The sequence below is a fragment of the Numenius arquata genome, chromosome 2 (assembly GCF_964106895.1).
Source record: "Numenius arquata chromosome 2, bNumArq3.hap1.1, whole genome shotgun sequence".
NCBI lineage: Eukaryota > Metazoa > Chordata > Aves > Charadriiformes > Scolopacidae > Numenius > Numenius arquata.
The window spans coordinates 17,285,656-17,302,901 of NC_133577.1; positions in this window are offsets into that span (position 1 = coordinate 17,285,656).

The following is a 17,246-nucleotide window of genomic DNA, read 5'->3' on the forward strand; positions in this document are numbered from 1 at the left end:
AGATGTGTGATGTGTATTGTAAGGACAGAAGAAGGAACAGAAGTTTTAGAAAAGGGATGAAAATTGATTATCTATGCAATATAATAAGTAAAGTAGTAGCAGAGGATAGAGGGCTACCATTGCTTTTAATGGTATATCCTAATCTGTATGCAATACACAATCTCACAGAGTTTAAGTAAGGACTTGCTAGTAATGGAATCACAGGTAAAAACATCCAGCTGGAAAGTTCTTGGCCCTTTATACTCTGCACAACAGAGGCAAAAGAGGGAGAACATTTCAGTGACGCATACCAGGGTATGGTCCAACACCAAAAAAAGTAACTTTTAAAGAAAAAGTGGGTTAACTTTTCAGGGAGGAACAGTTCCCTGGCCCTATGGACATCATGAGCTTTGTGCTGTTTTCAATGAATCAACACATTCTTAAAATGTCTGCAGTTACAAACTTTCTTTTCCCCAGCACATACTGTCACGCCTCTGGCACTCTGCTTATGCCGTGCTTACTGTGGCCTCTCTCTCCTGTTTACAATTAGTGTCCTTCACCACCACCCTCTGAATATCTCTTGGGTTCATTCTGTTATTTTTTCTAGTTCTTTATATTTCTCTACTTCTATGCTACGTTTCTGTTGCTGCTGAGGCTGGGATGCACTTAAAGCTGTATGCTAAATCCTTTCCTTCTGTCTGTAGCTCCTGACGCCTATATGGACTGATGAACACTTACCTCGTTGTTTCGGAGAACGCTTTCTTCTGCAGATGATCTGGCACCCATAGCATTAATTTGCTGCTTGCTTTCTGTCTGCTGTTTGCAATTCACTCTCCTTTTCCTTAGATGCATCAGAGCTTCTGATAGATAGTTGTGTTTTTCTGGCAGCAAGAAAAAAAAAAAGCCTACTTCCCATCTGCTGAGACTGAGGCTTTCTCTGAGAAGTGGTAAAGTCATCTCGGTGGCTTTTAAATTTTGGAAGACCTGACCAGGTCAGGGTTGGTGGTGAGGGGGGAAGGAGAAGAAACCAGTCTACATTCTGATTCTGGGGAATGTCCTCTTTGCATGTTATTTTTTCATTTACCTTTGAGAAATCAAACTGTCCAGCAACAGTGCCTTTTTTCCTCAATATTTTTGAAGGACAGAGACCAAGAGAGAGAAGCACTTAAGTTACAGCCCTTTACCTCTGAATTACAAGAACCTGAACAAATGTAATTGTTTGCTTCACATTCCATAACAGCAGAATGACTGAGACGCTGACTTTCACACAGGAAAAAGCAGAGCCCCCCAATACTCAGGAAACCATTTTGAGAAAATCAAACTATATTGGTACAGATGCAGGTAAGCATTTTCACAGGTTGCACTCATGTAGGACTGCTCATTCTCCTCTTCCTCCCTGGCAAGAAGATCACTTCAGAGTAAAGAGATCTCCTTGTTCTGCAGCCCTGGCCTTGTTCACAGAAGAGTTTTGGCATGATGTCAGATTTAAGGATCAGGTCACTGCTTTATTTTGTGCTCATTACTGGCTCCTGACCCAAGCCCCCCTCTCTGCCTTTTCATGTGCTTGGAGATTCGTTGGGTCCTCACTTCTTCTAGCAGCATTTAGTTTGTGACAGTTTTTCCTTCTGTCATCACCTCTGAAATACAACCATCAGCCCACTGTTCAACACAAATCAAATGCTCTGTGCCTGAATTAGAACAGAAACCCTTATGAGAAGAGATACTGGAGCTTTGTTCTTGGCAGTTTTAAGCAAAGTGCAAAAGCTTTTCAGTGGTGTAAATGGCCAAAAAAGGAGTGTGAGTACTCCTGTGAATGAACACAGAAGACTGATTGAAATGTCTAAGAGTGCATGCCATATATGCTTGCTGCAAGGTTTTGTGAGGTGCTAACCCATCTGAGAACTCACACGGTTAAGCTGAACACCGGGCTGTTACCAGGTAGCTGCACAACACGAGAGATCCCTTTTCTGACCTCTCAATTTCTGCTTCATGCAAAGGTGGAACAGAAAACAAAAAATCTTCAGAAGGGGAGGTCTGTCTTCAAATTTATTTTCTAAGTTGCTGCTAAGACCTAGACCATCCAAGACAGTTTGCCGCTTCTGTAGCCTTCTGAGAACAAAGATACCAACACCCAGTAGCTGTTTCTCCAGTTTCAAAACCAATTATTCTGAAAACAAAGCCTTTATTTGTGTTTGGCTGAAGCTAAATAAACTTGAAATTCAGATATTTCTTCGGAAAGAATGGTCTGCTAATTGGTGTTGAGGTTTAAATATTTGAGCTTGTTTATTTCTCCCACTTGCTTAAATGATGTTTCAGAAACATTCCCCTGTTATTACAGTCTATTAAATCAGACTTATCAAAAGGAAACATTTATTGATATCTTGAGAGACGTGTGTGTCTAATTAAGGTTGTGTTGCTGTGCATATTTTATATTAAAGTAAATGCTTCCTGCAATTTGACTTTAATCAGGTCTGAAGGGCCTTAATAAGTGTTTGGCTTCATCATTTAGTTTTTTTTCCTTTCCCTGGACTAAGGGAGGATCTACTATATCCTCCCTGTTTGCAAAGTCACATCATTTACCATTGCTTAAGGAAGTTCTGCCACACGCTGTTTTATTTATTTAATTTAGAAATTATGGCAACTGATACTAACTGCACATTTTTGATAGAGCTTGCAAAAACTGCTAAACCCAGAGGAAGTCTGGAGTATTTGTAGATCGCAGTTTTGAAGTGTTATTAGACAACTACTTTGCTTATTTTTTGGTTATTTCACCCAATTTTACTTGAAACTATGATTACTAGAAGAAAATAAAAGATTTATAGGCTTCTGAATTCCTAGTTTAAAGTCTCTAATATACAAGCTTGCTTTTTTTGTTGTTACTGTTGTGCAAGGTCTCTCTTTGTGCAGTTACTGTTGTACTTCACTGTTTTCTTTACTACCTTTCTTGTTTAATGTATAGCTACCATTGTTAGAAGGAAATTCAGTCTCAAGTATGCAGCTATTAAAACACCTGTCCTCTGTTTGAGTTCTACGTTTCCTGTATTGTTCCTCATCTCCGTGATTAACTTCATCCTTCCTAAATAGGTTTTTCCATGCCATAATTTAAATTATATGGCATGTAACCTGATCTTAAAAGATAATTTAAAAGATTAACAGAAAGAGACTAGCTACTACTTTTTTGTCTGCAAAATACTGTCAGTTTTGAGTGAAATGTCATATATGCCTATGTGGAAATATGTCCAGGTTTTCAGAAGAACCATTTATGATGCAAGAATAAGTTTATCTAATTAACTGTAACATTTCTGTCAAATAGCTGTGTAATAGATTGTTATATTAATTCTGCTGGCAGAGGGATGCAGTAATGCAGAACCTTTTTGCACAGTATATTTAGTGTGTGTGTATACATATACACACACTACTATATATCAGTACATTTACACACCCATGTTTATATAAATGTATATATATTTGTGTTGGTAGCTGAAGATTTCCTTTTCTTTTATCAGGCTTTTCTTAATTTTGGCAATCTTTTTTTTACTCTTTTAATTAGTATACTGTTTAATAACTTTAAAATAAAGCTATGATCTTAGTGTAATAGATGGTTTACACATAACAGAAAGAGATGATTTTTACCATAATCCACATAGACATAGCAGATAAGAAGAAAGGAAAAATAGTTATTCCCCACTAATGGGGCACTTAATGATGGAACAATCCCATGCTCTGCTCAAATCACATGGGGATTACGTCTGCACCGAGAAATTAAGCAGTGCCAGGGAGTGCATCCTGGTCTTGGTGCTGTTCAAGTGTCAGAACATCACTGGGGAGAATTTCCCCCCAAGACCAACTAGCACTTTCCCAAAGACTTCCCAGACACCGTTCGATAGGTGACCATGCTGTGTTGAAGGAAATCTTAACAGTGTGAGCACGGCCAGCCCAGGGTGCCTGGCCTTACAGTCACAGTTGGGTCCTGTCCTGTTTGTTTAACGTTTTAGAAGAGATGCAGCCAGAAAGTCTGTATCAAAAATTGACATTAAATCCAGATTTCTTTTGTCTTATTCCAGTGCCTTTCTAGATCATTACCCTCATTTATATGACATTATTCTTAAAAATCACCCTGGTAAAATGACTAAGGCAACGTTTAAAGAACAAAATGAACCCCTTTATTTTCCTCAGAGAAATATCAAAAAACGTTAATTGATTTGTTTCCAGGTTTAAACATGGGTTGTTGGGGTTTTTTTTGTGAAAACCAAGATGACAAATTAAAAAAGCAAAAGATAACTGATTCAGAAATAAACTTTTAGAACGCTCCAAAATTAGATCATGTAATTAGTACCCAATTTATGAGCATTGACATTTGGTGGAATTACACTTGTGTGAACAAATTCAGTTCACACAATTTGGGAACACTAAATGATCTTTAGGAAGGAATGATGCTTGAGGTTGCTGTAAGCTTCCTTCATTGATTTAATTCCTGATATTCAACAGTTCTTAAAACAAAAATTTTCACCCTTTGCCAAAGACAATCCTTGACAAGCAAATCATCAGTGGTTATTGCTTAAAAAATGGCAGAAATTGAATGTACCAAATTATTATGTTCTGATATAGGGAATATGTATTCTTGAAATAACTGTACAGGCTCCGTATTAGTTTATTCTATATTTTTCTTCAAATAAATCTGCAAGTTTTTCCTCTATCTTCTTTTGCCTTCAAATAATCACTTTGTATTTATAAAGTGTACAGATTCTGCTGGCAAAAATATCAGGTAAGAAAACAGTTATCAAAGTTCTTCTACCCTTCCCCCTTTACATGGAGCAATTCAAACAGGAGAAAGCAGGAAAAGAAAAATGGTTGTGCTTGGAGAGGAAAATTCTCCCAAATCCACTTTCCTTCTTCCTAAGTTGTCACTGTTGATATTGGAAGCTGCTTGTCTGGAAGAACAACCGTTAACCTCTTGATGATTTGTGAAGAAATCTGGAGTTGATCTGTGTAAGAGGGAGGAATGATGTTCTGTTTTACTCCACCACCATCTCTCAGCATTTCTGTTACAACACTCAACCCTTTGAGGCATTCTGTACATAAGGTAATATATCTTTGTGTCTAGAGGTGGGCTCAGGTTCCTTCATTAAGTAATTAATGAAAGTTAGGTGTCTGAAGGATATTTATGGAAACTAGCTGTGCAGATTCATGATCTAATAGAACTATGCTCATGAATCTGAACTGTGAATCTGAACATTGCTTACGTATGAGAAAAAAAAAACATGTATCACCCACAGTACCTTGAGAAAATTTGTAGACCTGCTATGTCGATATTCTCAGACATGATGAACAAACTTGCCCATTTTTTTAAATTTTATTTTAATGTTGGGGGGAATGTCTTTTGAGAAATTTGTCTTAGGACATCTTATGCTAAACGTCTAAGCACTTTGGTAATTGTGGCTTCAGCATTTTGTAGTCTTTCTGTCTATTAGGAGCTCTAGGTCTATCAGCAGAAATTAAGGCATCTGTGAGTACAGGAAGAGTAAAGTAAATCAGTTGTTTAGGCACCAAAGAGGAATACTGTAAGCATGTACATCAAACTTGCAAAAAAAAAAAATTAATTGCCTTTCAGATTCTCCTTCAGCTCACCACCATCCATGGAGATAAACCTTCCATCTGTGAGATGACTCTTACACTGGTATGGAAACAGCTAGACTTCTCACAGCTGAGGCAGAGTGGCAGATTCCCTTTAGAGTGCTGTGATTCAGCTGTAGGAAATTTCTTTTGGGAAGAAAAAAAAAGGTAAATTTATGCAGGAATCCATTCGGAAAAATCCCAGCCTAAAGATTAAGCGGACTCAAAAAAGTACTTTCTTGAAAACCCATGGCTGCACCCCACTGCCTTCAGTTAAAATGTGACAACACTTCAGAATCAGCCTTAGGAAAAAGGAAAATTGCTCATTTTTAGTGCTCACCACAACAGATGAGTGGTGAGAGAACTTTCCTGCAATTTCCAGTGGTGCGTGTGTTTTCTTTTTTTTTTTTTATCTTTATATATCTTGTGACTTCTGAATTTGAGCAAAATTTTTCAGACAATGGAAAATAGTAAAAAATGTATAGTGAGTTCTTCACCTAGCAAACAACTGAAGGGGAGTTTCTACTGTTGTAAAGCTTAACGCATTTGGTAATCCTAACAGCACAGTGATTTGGGTCCTTATAATCAGTTCCATGACTTTTTTTTTTTCCCTTCCTCTCCAGGAATTTTTTCCTCCAGGCACTGGAATCTAAAGGCTGAATCTTTCCGAGTCAGAAGAGTGAAGAATGTGCTCCTACCCTTGGTGATTTTTGAAGCAAAACTTCACAAGGCAGAAGATCACTAAGTGGGTTTGTGATCTTGCATTTAAGAGTCCACTGAAAGTTTTATTTGTGCAATTGCATTTGTGCTTTTTTATCTTCTGGAAGCAGAGTTTATTCTAATGGGTTAGAAATCTGTGGTTGCAAGTGGGTTTCAGAGGAGGAAACTAAGTGCTAAGCTTAGGTAACTAGTTTATGTCCTATATTCTATTTAAAGAATGTGAGCTAGCTAATAACACAGGCCAGAAGTCCTGTTGCTCTAGGCAGGACTTTTTTCCTCACATGAGTCTCTAGTTTCTAGATAAAACTTCTGAGACTGGAGAAGGCTTGTCCTTAGTGTGAGTGTGCTGGACTGAGATGCAGCTGATGGGCCCGTGAGTATCATGTCTAGCTCAGGCTTATTATCTTTGTAAATTCTTGTATTTTCCTGTGCTATTTTCTTTTGAGCAAAGTACAGGTAATTGTTTTCATCATTAACACGGCACTCCTGTGGGCTACAACCCCTTTGCCTTTTGGGATGTTTTTTTTTTGGGGGGTACCTTTCTGGTGTTCTAAATGAAGGCCTTTCACAGGACTCTGACATACCTGCTCCAGGCTTATCGTTCATCCGCCTTTCTTACCCCAAAAACCTACCTTCAGTGGCTTTGGCTTGTGTGCCACTCGTTTCCTTCTCTCTTTGCGAATGTTAATAGCTTAAAGGGAGCCAAAAAAACCCTACTCAAGCCAAGGACTCTCTCAACTTTGGTTTTTCCTTACTGTTCTCCCTATAAAAGCTTTCAGCTACGTCTGCCTCTACCATTGCACCACTCCAGTGTTTTTCCCCAGCTTTTCTGTCCCTGGCTTCCAATTCTTCCTTCTCCAAAGCTTATTCAAGGATCTTGTCTCCCTGATGCTCTTTTCTTCCAACAGCTTGATTCATTTTCCTCATTCACCTATTAATCCACTGTGATCTGTACATGTAAATATAGAAGGAAACCCTTCTTCCCCTCCCTGCAAATCCATCCGCATTAAAAAAAGAAGTAAGTCGTTATACAGATGTGCAAATATGTTTCACTAAGACCCCACATTAAGTGCTTCAATTTGCCCAGGCTGGACAAGTCCAGGTAAGTTTGATATCTCCCCAGTTAAGAGACAAAACTAAGATTATTTTTTTTGATCACTTTTAAATTTTAAGGGGTTTAAGTACTTTAGCAATATCTAAAATTGTATCTGTGGTCAGGTGGGAGAAGATGCAGGTTAAAGGACTAAATAAAAGTGATGCAATTTTAGTTGTGAAATACTAATTTTTTATTAGTTTGTATACAACTTTAGTGTCTTGGGATCTGCTAAGCAAAATTTGTTTCACTTTACCCTTTGGTATCACAGGCAAAGTAACTGAAAATAGCAACAGTATTTGAAGATAATAAACAGTAACTTTAGAATAAATGAAATGTAGATGGCTTTATTGAATTTAATTACATGCGAAATTGAATACCTTGAAAACAAAGTACAATAAAAACATGAACATATTTATTAAGGCAGTGTTTTAAGAAATACTATTGCGCTTGAAGAGCTAAGAATTAACAATCTGCAATTGCTTCAGTAAGTTTTTAAACGATAGCACGAAAGCACATTTTAAGATCTCATGTTCTGATTCATTAATGCGAAAGAATTTACTGTCCCACTTGTATGAGTTAGGGCCCTGTCTGCCACAGCTACGTGTGCATCAGAGAATAAAAAAGGGGTAGAAAGAAGGCAGAGATGATTAAAGGTTGAAGAGATGACTCTTCTTGACAACGTAGTATTAAAAGAATTAATATATCCATATTTCAGTTGTAGTATTTTAATGCAATATAGTCTTCCATCTATAAAAACATGTTCCTTAAGTCACAGTTTTGAACTACCCATACTGAAAATAGATTCATATTCTAGTTATATCTAGCTATAATCTCAGTATATTCTATGTATTTAATTTCAAAAAATGTCATTTTAGTTTCCAGAAAACCCCTCAATCTCACAAAATCTAACCCTCCTAAATTTTGAAGTTAGCAAAATCATAGCAAAAACAGTTTCATTTGACTTGTAACTCAAATCAAATGATACTTAACTGCACCTTGTAACATACAAAAAAAATTAATGTATCGTGTTTATTACTACTGATGTTAAAGGAAACTTGTACAGGACTGGAGCTTTGCCTTTTCTTCATTACTGAAAACACAAATCCAGTTAAGACTTTTCAGACAAGCTTTCATTTTTCAATTAACATGTTTTATTTCAAATTTATTCAGAGCTGAACTAAGAGTTACATTTGCAGCTGAGGGAAGCAAAGATGAAACTTTGTTCTTCTTTTGTGCTCAGCCATACAATTTATTTTTCTCCTGGCAACAGATTTTAAATCTCTTTGCCTTTTTTTTTTTTTTTTTTCATGGGAACTGTTTAGTAAGTGCCGACATTAGAGCTGACAACGCTTTGTGTGGTTTTTTTCCTTTTGCCTGGTTTCTGTGTCTGTGTGTGCAGGCATGCATTCATTAACGTAATTCCTCAACATTCAACAAGAGTGCATCATAAACCAGAGGAAAAAAAAGCCTCATAAATATTTAGATCCTCGTCTACCTTCCAAAACTAAAGTGAAAAAGAGTATTTAGTGAGGACTTGGTTTGAGTTAATCTGCATATGAACTGAAAGGGGGTACAAAAGGATGAAAAGGTGGTGGAAACGAGCATACAAACCCCATAGTCTCCAGGGGGCCATTCATCTTGTTCTTGTCAATACAATCTCAGTCTCACTGCTTGGCTCTTTTCTGCGCATGACCCAACAGACTGGCTTCGCAAAGGATGTGCGTGCTTTCTTCCTACTTTTGTTCTATCGTGTCATTTTTCGAGAGGAGAAGCAAAATACTTCATGTTTCTGAAGCTGGAGAAATTTCTCTAAATGCTTCTCTACTTATTTGTGGTCCACGCACTGACATACTAACTTAAAACATTTACATAAAAGGACACGTAGGACACATGAAAAGCAATTTTAGGTAATTTGACAATTAATGACAGGCAATGAGATCACAATGTAGCTTAAAGCATATTATTATCTGTGGTACAGTTACAAAACCTACAATTTGGACCTAATCCTGTAGAGATTTATGTACAAAACTTGTAAATAGTGGAGTTTTATATATAAAGTTATTATATAACAAACAACACTGTCAAAAAGTCCAAAGTTACAGATAAAAAAACCCGTAACACCAATAAAATTTGGTATTTAATGTATTTTCAGAATTGTTACAGAATTGTTTAGGTTGGAAGGGACCTCTTGAGACCATCTAGCCCAACCCCAGACATGGAATTCTGCAATTTTTGTTTGCATTTTTATTTTTAAGGATGAGGGAATATTGTAATACATTCAATAATTATTTATTTTTTATTTCATGATCTGAGATCAAATTAATTTTGAAGTATTACATCACACTACCTATGCACAACGACTTGTGATTTCTGACTGCTGTGCTTAGGTATCCTTTTCAGCCCAAAGGGCACAAAGGCCACCAGACTAAAGTCTGTAGTTAGACACAAATAATGATTTCACATGTAACAGAATTCTTGATCAGAAGCAGCCAAAAGACAGCAGTTTTTCTGTTGTTGTGAGGACAAAGTTGAATGAAATAATGTAACTCACTCAATTCATCAAGCTCCACATCAATCACATGAAGACACAACAGGAGAATTACATCGATATGACACGCAAAATGGTCATTTTAGTCACTTAATGTATTTGTAATATTCACTTATCTTACTACATTGCTAATCTACCATTTTATACTTGTGATAACAGAAAAGTCCAAGTATACTTTTTTCAAATTAATCTCTATATTTCAGCCTCCTCCTTAAATGAACTCAGCTGGGGTTTTTCGGTTGGTTATTTTTGTTTTTTGTTACCAGACCTCCCCAAACCTCTATTCCTGGAGGAAATCAGTGAGCGTATCAATGTAATATCAGGTGCAAGCCTGAGCCTGCAAGCTGTGCCTACATGGCTATGACTCCCCACTAATCACCTGTTGTCAATCTAACACAAAGGACTCTGCCTCCTCTGACAAACTTCTAACGAAGTACCAAGATGTATCTGTAGCCACAGGGATAATTGATTTCACTACTAACCTGCAGGACAGGTGCATACAAACTTCCAAATGGGACAAAAGATCAATTATGCCTCTAGTAATGAAAATCAGATGGATAGCTATAAATATACTACCTGGAAGGAAAACCAAGGTAGGGATGTATACTTTAATTGCCTTGCTGAGGGAAAGACCTCCTTCTGGCATGAAAATTGGCTATCTGATTGGGTATGTATGTCATGACTTTTTAAAAGCAAGTAGAAAAATTGTAAAGATGGGGAAATGCTTTAAGTGCAGCAGTGCCTCCTCTCCACCTCTAACAGAGAAGTGGTTTGCCAGCTTCCCAAATAAAAGGGACTTTCCAGACCTTTCTGCAGTGGGAAGAAAGAAGGCTGCCTAATTTGGATTACTTTCATGCTGATCATCTTTAATCAAAACAGAATTACAAATATTCAAGACAGGTTGTTTTTTTTTTTCCTGCCTTGCCTCAAGTAGTGTTTTCTTTATAGTTCCTGCCACAACCTGTTGGTTTTTGAGCACATTGTCAGACCAGACTATTCATTTGTTAATACATAACAAAACAGTATTGTTATGCAAACTGGGTAGTGGAATACACTCTCTGGGAAACTTATTTTTGCGTTTCTCTGCTCCTTAAGCTGATAGGGTAACAGCTCGGGTGTGCGCGTCCGGGGGAGTGTGTGTGCTAAAAACAGAGACAACCGTCACACCTGTTCTGTAAAAACAAAAAACTGTAATCAATGTGTCATAACCTTTCTTAGTTTGACAAGTTATGTAAACACCTGAAAGGTGAAGAAAACTGCCCATGAAACTTCCAAATATATATTTTTAAACAAACACAATACCATAAGAGATGTTAACATTTCAGTGATCATCTTTATTCATGAATGATACAATAAATTCCATAATATAAAGCTGCCTATTACAGAACTTTTTAAGGCCACTTTCTCTAAGTTATAAGAAAAGTTGTGACATGTACACGGCAACTTTTCCTGTTCCAAATGAACAGGAATATCCAGACTTGTGAACTGGATCTGTACGAAAGTTGTTTGAATATACAGGAAATGTGTTGTGTTTCCCTTCCCTATATATCAGCCACAATCAAAGATCAAACACGAAACATTTTAAACTAAGAAGTATAACAAAAATGTAAGAGAATTTGAGATGGCCAGCAGGGTAAAGTGTAATTTCTAGACACTTCAAATTTAGCTGCAGTGATTTGTTTTATCAGACCACTATATCTAAATCACCATCTAAATGGTGATTACTCCATTTTACACACATTTGCCATTTCACACCATAGTGAACTTTTTAGCCTACTGCCTTGCCCCTGTACTCTGTGGTCTATCCAATACAACAACTTTACGAATGTAAAATACTAACACGCTTCTGAAAGCCAAAGCTAAGGAATGACTGCGTTACCTTCAACAGAGTAATTTTAGTTGTCAAAATCCTGAATCCAAGCTGTTTTTCAGACTCTTCTGTGAGCAAAAGTGGTTAATAGAAAAAATATTTGTGTGTTTACAGCGAGATTCAGCTGACTGTTCAACAGCTCACAGTGGCCACTCTAGACATCCAAAAGGTGTAAGAGACATCTGCACAGAGCTGGCAGATGTGATACAGGAACTACGAGAGAAAAGTGACCTCCTGGAGATTCAGGCGGAATAAAATAAGGCAAGTGAATCCCACCCTTCATTGTGCTTATAAAATTCTAACAATGAATTACTGTAATCAAGCAATGAACTAAATCTAAATAATAATCAGATACAGTATTAGCTAATTAAGATTGCATGATCTTGTATGAAGTGACCATAGCTCACAATGAGTCAGATCTGCTAGATTAGCTAACAACCCAGTATGACTTGTCCTTTGAGCTCTAGTGACAGTCAAATAGGGACTTATGAGGCACCAGTCAACAAATGCCAACCAAGATGGCACGAGATTTGGGATGGTTCCTGTTTCTTTCTTTCCTCGCAGCTTTAACTCCAGATACATCTCTTCACCATTAAATGAATAAAAAAGGATTTGTATTAATAAAGGCTTGGAATAAATAAAGTATTTTGAGTAGGAGGAAAAAAATATTTCTAGTCAAAAATAAGATTCTGGATTTTTTAGACTGATTAATTACATTTTATTAGAAGGCCATCCAATACAAAATATCTTGCTCATTACCAGAAGGTGTTAAAAAAATGCAAAGCTTTCTTATTTAGACATTTCTCATTTAATGTTTTCTGTCCAGTTCAATATAACTTCTTGTGTTAGAACTGCTACTCTTTGTGTACTGAACATTAAGAGTCCTATAGTGAAAGTGAAAACACTTCTCACTATGCTGAATAGTAAAAATACTTTTGATTATGTATCTTATACAGAAGTATGTCTTTCAACATTGTATTTTTAGTTACATGTAGCAAATAAAAAAAGCTGCTGAGGGCACTACTGTAGTTGAGATGAATGCATCAATTAAAATGCAGAATGTTATCCTGGATAGCTTGAAGGTTAGGTAACTAGTGAAAATTGGATAGAAAAAAACCTGGTACATCTGAAATAACAGCTAAGATCTCTTAATACTTTTAATTTCCAAATATCCTGATACTGTAGTCTTTTAAACTAGAATGTGTGTTATCTGACTCTGTGTCTCCACAGAGTCAGGCAGCACTTACAGTAACACACACTTGCTGCTACTCCCACTTCTGCAACGCGTGGCACAGGCTGGCTCACACAGTGTTTCCGTAGATGAGTTCTCCACAAGGGACAGGCCAGAAGTCATTTGAAATTTTCCCCTATTCAAGCCTGGAGCCATAGAGCTAAGTAGTAAATTCATGAATGTACCAATGGGAAGTGCAGTTAGCACATTAACTGAAGCTACAGGACTGAGCATGACATCAGAAACACTGAAAACATGCATGGTGTATTTCAAGGGATTATTTGACATCTTTTAGTGAGCTAAGAACAATATTAATGATCCAACAGTAAAATGCACAAAAACAATGCAAGTGTTTATAAATTATAAAATCTAGGAAAGTTTATTAGCTTAGAGGTAAAACATACCCTGAAAATGCACAACTGAAATATGTTCTGTGAATAATTAGCTTCCCCACCCCCAGCTTTTAAATTGAAGCGCTGTTATGAACAAGATGATAAAGCAGGTAAATTTTACGTTTACAATGCAGTACCTTGATTTAACTTTCCCTAATTGCTGATAATTTTTTCTCTTCTCTGCTTTCTCAGATTGCTTTTCTTTCCCTCTTTCTCACAGTTTTCTGCCTTTCTCAGCAACATTATAATAAAATTGGCACGTGTGAGATTCATTTTGGTCTCCTACTGAAGAGTGTGAAATTAAACCAATCTAAACTTACTTTTTAGTTCACGGAGATTTCTCAGGTAGCAGAACTACCACCCTCTCTAGACAGACACAGGTTTTCTTGTTTCTAGAACGCTATCTTTTCTGGAGAAAAGTCTACATAGTAGTACATAAAGAAATAGCATCTACATTCCATACCCATGGAAATTATCTACTTGAAGAAAAATCAAGAAAAAAAGGTGATTAATCTATGGCAATCTTGAACATTGATGTAATATATTCTGTTATATATTGTTATATATATATTGTTATACATTGATTTACATCTTTTCCATGCATATCCATGGCTACGGTACACATATAGGGTGAAGCCCAACACAGAGTTATCTATGCCTTCACTAACATGAAGGTGGTGAAACACTGGAACAGGTTTCCCAGAGAAGTTGTCTATGCCCCATGTCATGGTTTGGGCCATCATTAGAAGTGTTCAAGGTCAGGCTGAATGGGGCTCTGACCACCTTGATCTAGTTGAAGATGACCCTGCTTATTGCAGGGGGCATTGGACTAGACGACCTTTGAAGGTCCCTGCCAACCTCAACTGTTCTATGATTCTAACTACCAAGAGTTAAAGAAAATGCTTAATATTTTATGAAGCAGAATTTAGGCACCTCCATCCTATCTATGTAACAGTATCTTACCACAATAACTTAAGATATATAGAATATGTATCTTACCAACAAAACTGCCTGGTACAAGACTTAGGTTTAGGTCAAAGGTGGAAGATACTTTTTTTGTTTAACTTAGCGTTTTCTTTTCTCCCCAACTTAATGACTGCATAATTCGTACAGAACCACAGGAACAGTGAGAATGCAGCTCTTCCTACTCTTGTGTAAGTGGATGAATCACAAAGCTATCTCTTCTTCTGGCTCCTTTATTCGAACTTGAGGAATGGCCAGTTCTACCAGTAATGATATTGTGGGTTACTATGCCCTTCTTCACAGATGTTGTGCAGCTTGAACTACCTCAAGTATAGAAGATACAAATCTGAATCCTTGCACTACTACACTACACTACAAAGTGTGCTTAAAACCTGTATCTTTCACTTCTTCAGCAATCATTTAGCATCAGTAGCAGACAAGATTACGCATTATCTCTTCCAAGATTACACACAGCACTCAGAAACGTGTTATGATCTCTGTGTGTTATTATCTATATTTAATGGAAGAAGCCCATCCTGGGATTTAAATAGAAGTCAATTCTCTGCTGTGTCAGGAAAACATTCAAGCTGGAATAAAACATCCAGACAGAATAAACCTGGCATACAGAGTGGACAGGTAAGCACTAGTATAAATAGTTAAAGAACCTGAAGTGGTCATTGGAACATGGGCTTTTTTTTGTTTTGTAAAAAATAAACCAACCTCTTCCCTTTTTATACTATGAACACTATGCCTTCTGCTTATTACTGTGAATGATGTACTACCATGGCTTCTATTTGAAAAGTTACCACCAGTTTGGCTTAATGTCAAGGGAAATACATTTTTGTTGTCAGACACATCACAGAACTTCAATTTAATTTGCTCTTGAGATTTTTAGTCTGGCTCTAGACCTTATTCGGTTCATGAGTTAATCACCTTCCAGAGATGACTGAACTTCAGATGTCCATCTGGTAGTGGTCACTTCTGACTGCTGTATTAGTTACAGCAGCTACTATCTTGTACATCATGAACAATTCAATACTGAATCACAAACATAGTATTCTTTTCTCGAGTGACTGTAATAGGTAAGTGAAGAATTGTGTCTTTCTCTGCAGAAGAGTAGTGTAGTAGATTGGTACCTTCTTGTTATAGACAGCATTGCACAAGGCTGATGACATCCAAATGCATACAGTCAACAGAGATGCTGGAGGAAATAGCCAACACTTTAACTAAAAGAGTGTGTTTCCCAGTAGTCATCAGCCTTCAGCTCTCCTAATTCCCAAGGTGCTATCAGCTATGAACATTATAGCAGTAATTGAATTTGTTTTTTATGATCATTGCAGGTCTTTACTGTAATATACAGAAGCTGCTGCTGGCGTTATCATAATTTTTCTTACTGCAAGATTAGATTAATGCAATAAAACTTCACCTTAAAAAAGAAGCTGTTGGAGAAAACTACAGGTTACACGATACAAGAAGGGATACCTAGATGAAAACGCAAGAGTTAAAGACTTCTGCTTGTATTCAGACAGAGGTTAAGGCGCTGAGTAGTTACCCAAAGAACCTTACATGACCACAGGACCTGGTTACCTTGAAACAAACCAACCAAAACAACACTCGCCCCTCCACGCCCTGACATCAATACCACAAATCCTCTCTCCCTTACCTGCAGGACCTATTTACTCAACCCCTCATTTCTTCCCCCACAGGAAAGCTGCAAAGTTCAGTATAGTGCATTTCTAGTGCCTCTGTAGATCAGGCTGGAGACACGCCAGTTTTGATGGGAGTTACACCTTCTCACAGCTCTTTAACCAGAACTAACTCAACTTTCATTCCCAGGCACTCTTAAAAAACCCTTTCCTGGGACATGGAAGTATGGGAAGGTAAAGGCAGAGAAAAGAACATAAGGTATGCCGAGAGGGGCTTTTAGGTAGCTCTTTTGTTTTTACTGTATGATTGATGAAGAAGGGTATCATGCTGATTTGCTTATTACCTACATTTTGGTAAAGCATTCAGCTTTTCCAAAATAATTTTTCCAATTACTTGAATTCAGTGTCTTTACGTATTTATGGAAAAATCAAGGATGAGAATTTTTTGTCATTTATGCTTAATTACACGGGCAGCTTCAGGACACAGCTTTGCCTCAATTTCTGTACTGTTCAGACTGAGAAAATAATTCAGATTAACACAGGGCAAACTAGAGCTTGAATTTTGCATTGCACTGCACGAGTGATTCCTCATTAACTGCTAGTGTGCACCATCTTATTCTCCATTAAATAAGTGCAAAATAGCTTGGGATAAGCTATGTTGTTTCTATTAGTTGGGAAGACAACTGATAGTTACTGCGCAACAACCTGTGCTGGTATTTCTTACCTTATATTGTGTGCTTGTTTTGTCTGCTCATATTCAAGCACCAGAAGCACTTTATGTGCAGGAAGCAATAATGAAATGGTAGGGGAACAGCTGCACCAAATCTGCTGAAAAAGTCTCCATATGCTATTTTTACTGTGAGAATCAGCAGTCCAGAACAATTATTCTAACATTATCTAAGTCCATCTAATTTCAAGATGAAACCCTGCTGTCTGACTGATGATGTCCTTAATCAAATGGAAGGATTAGATACCAAGTTTTCTCGGTGTTAAAAAGAGTCTTCACTCACTGGTAGCAAATAAAGGGCTAAAAAAAAGCATCACCTTCCAGACTGATCTATGATAAATAAAAGGATGGCAATTTTGTTGAGCATATAAGGTTGTATTTTAGCTTGTCACAATTTCAAAACGATGTTGGAAAAAAGCAAACACAATCTTGTTAATAAAAAGAAAATGTATTGTTTCATC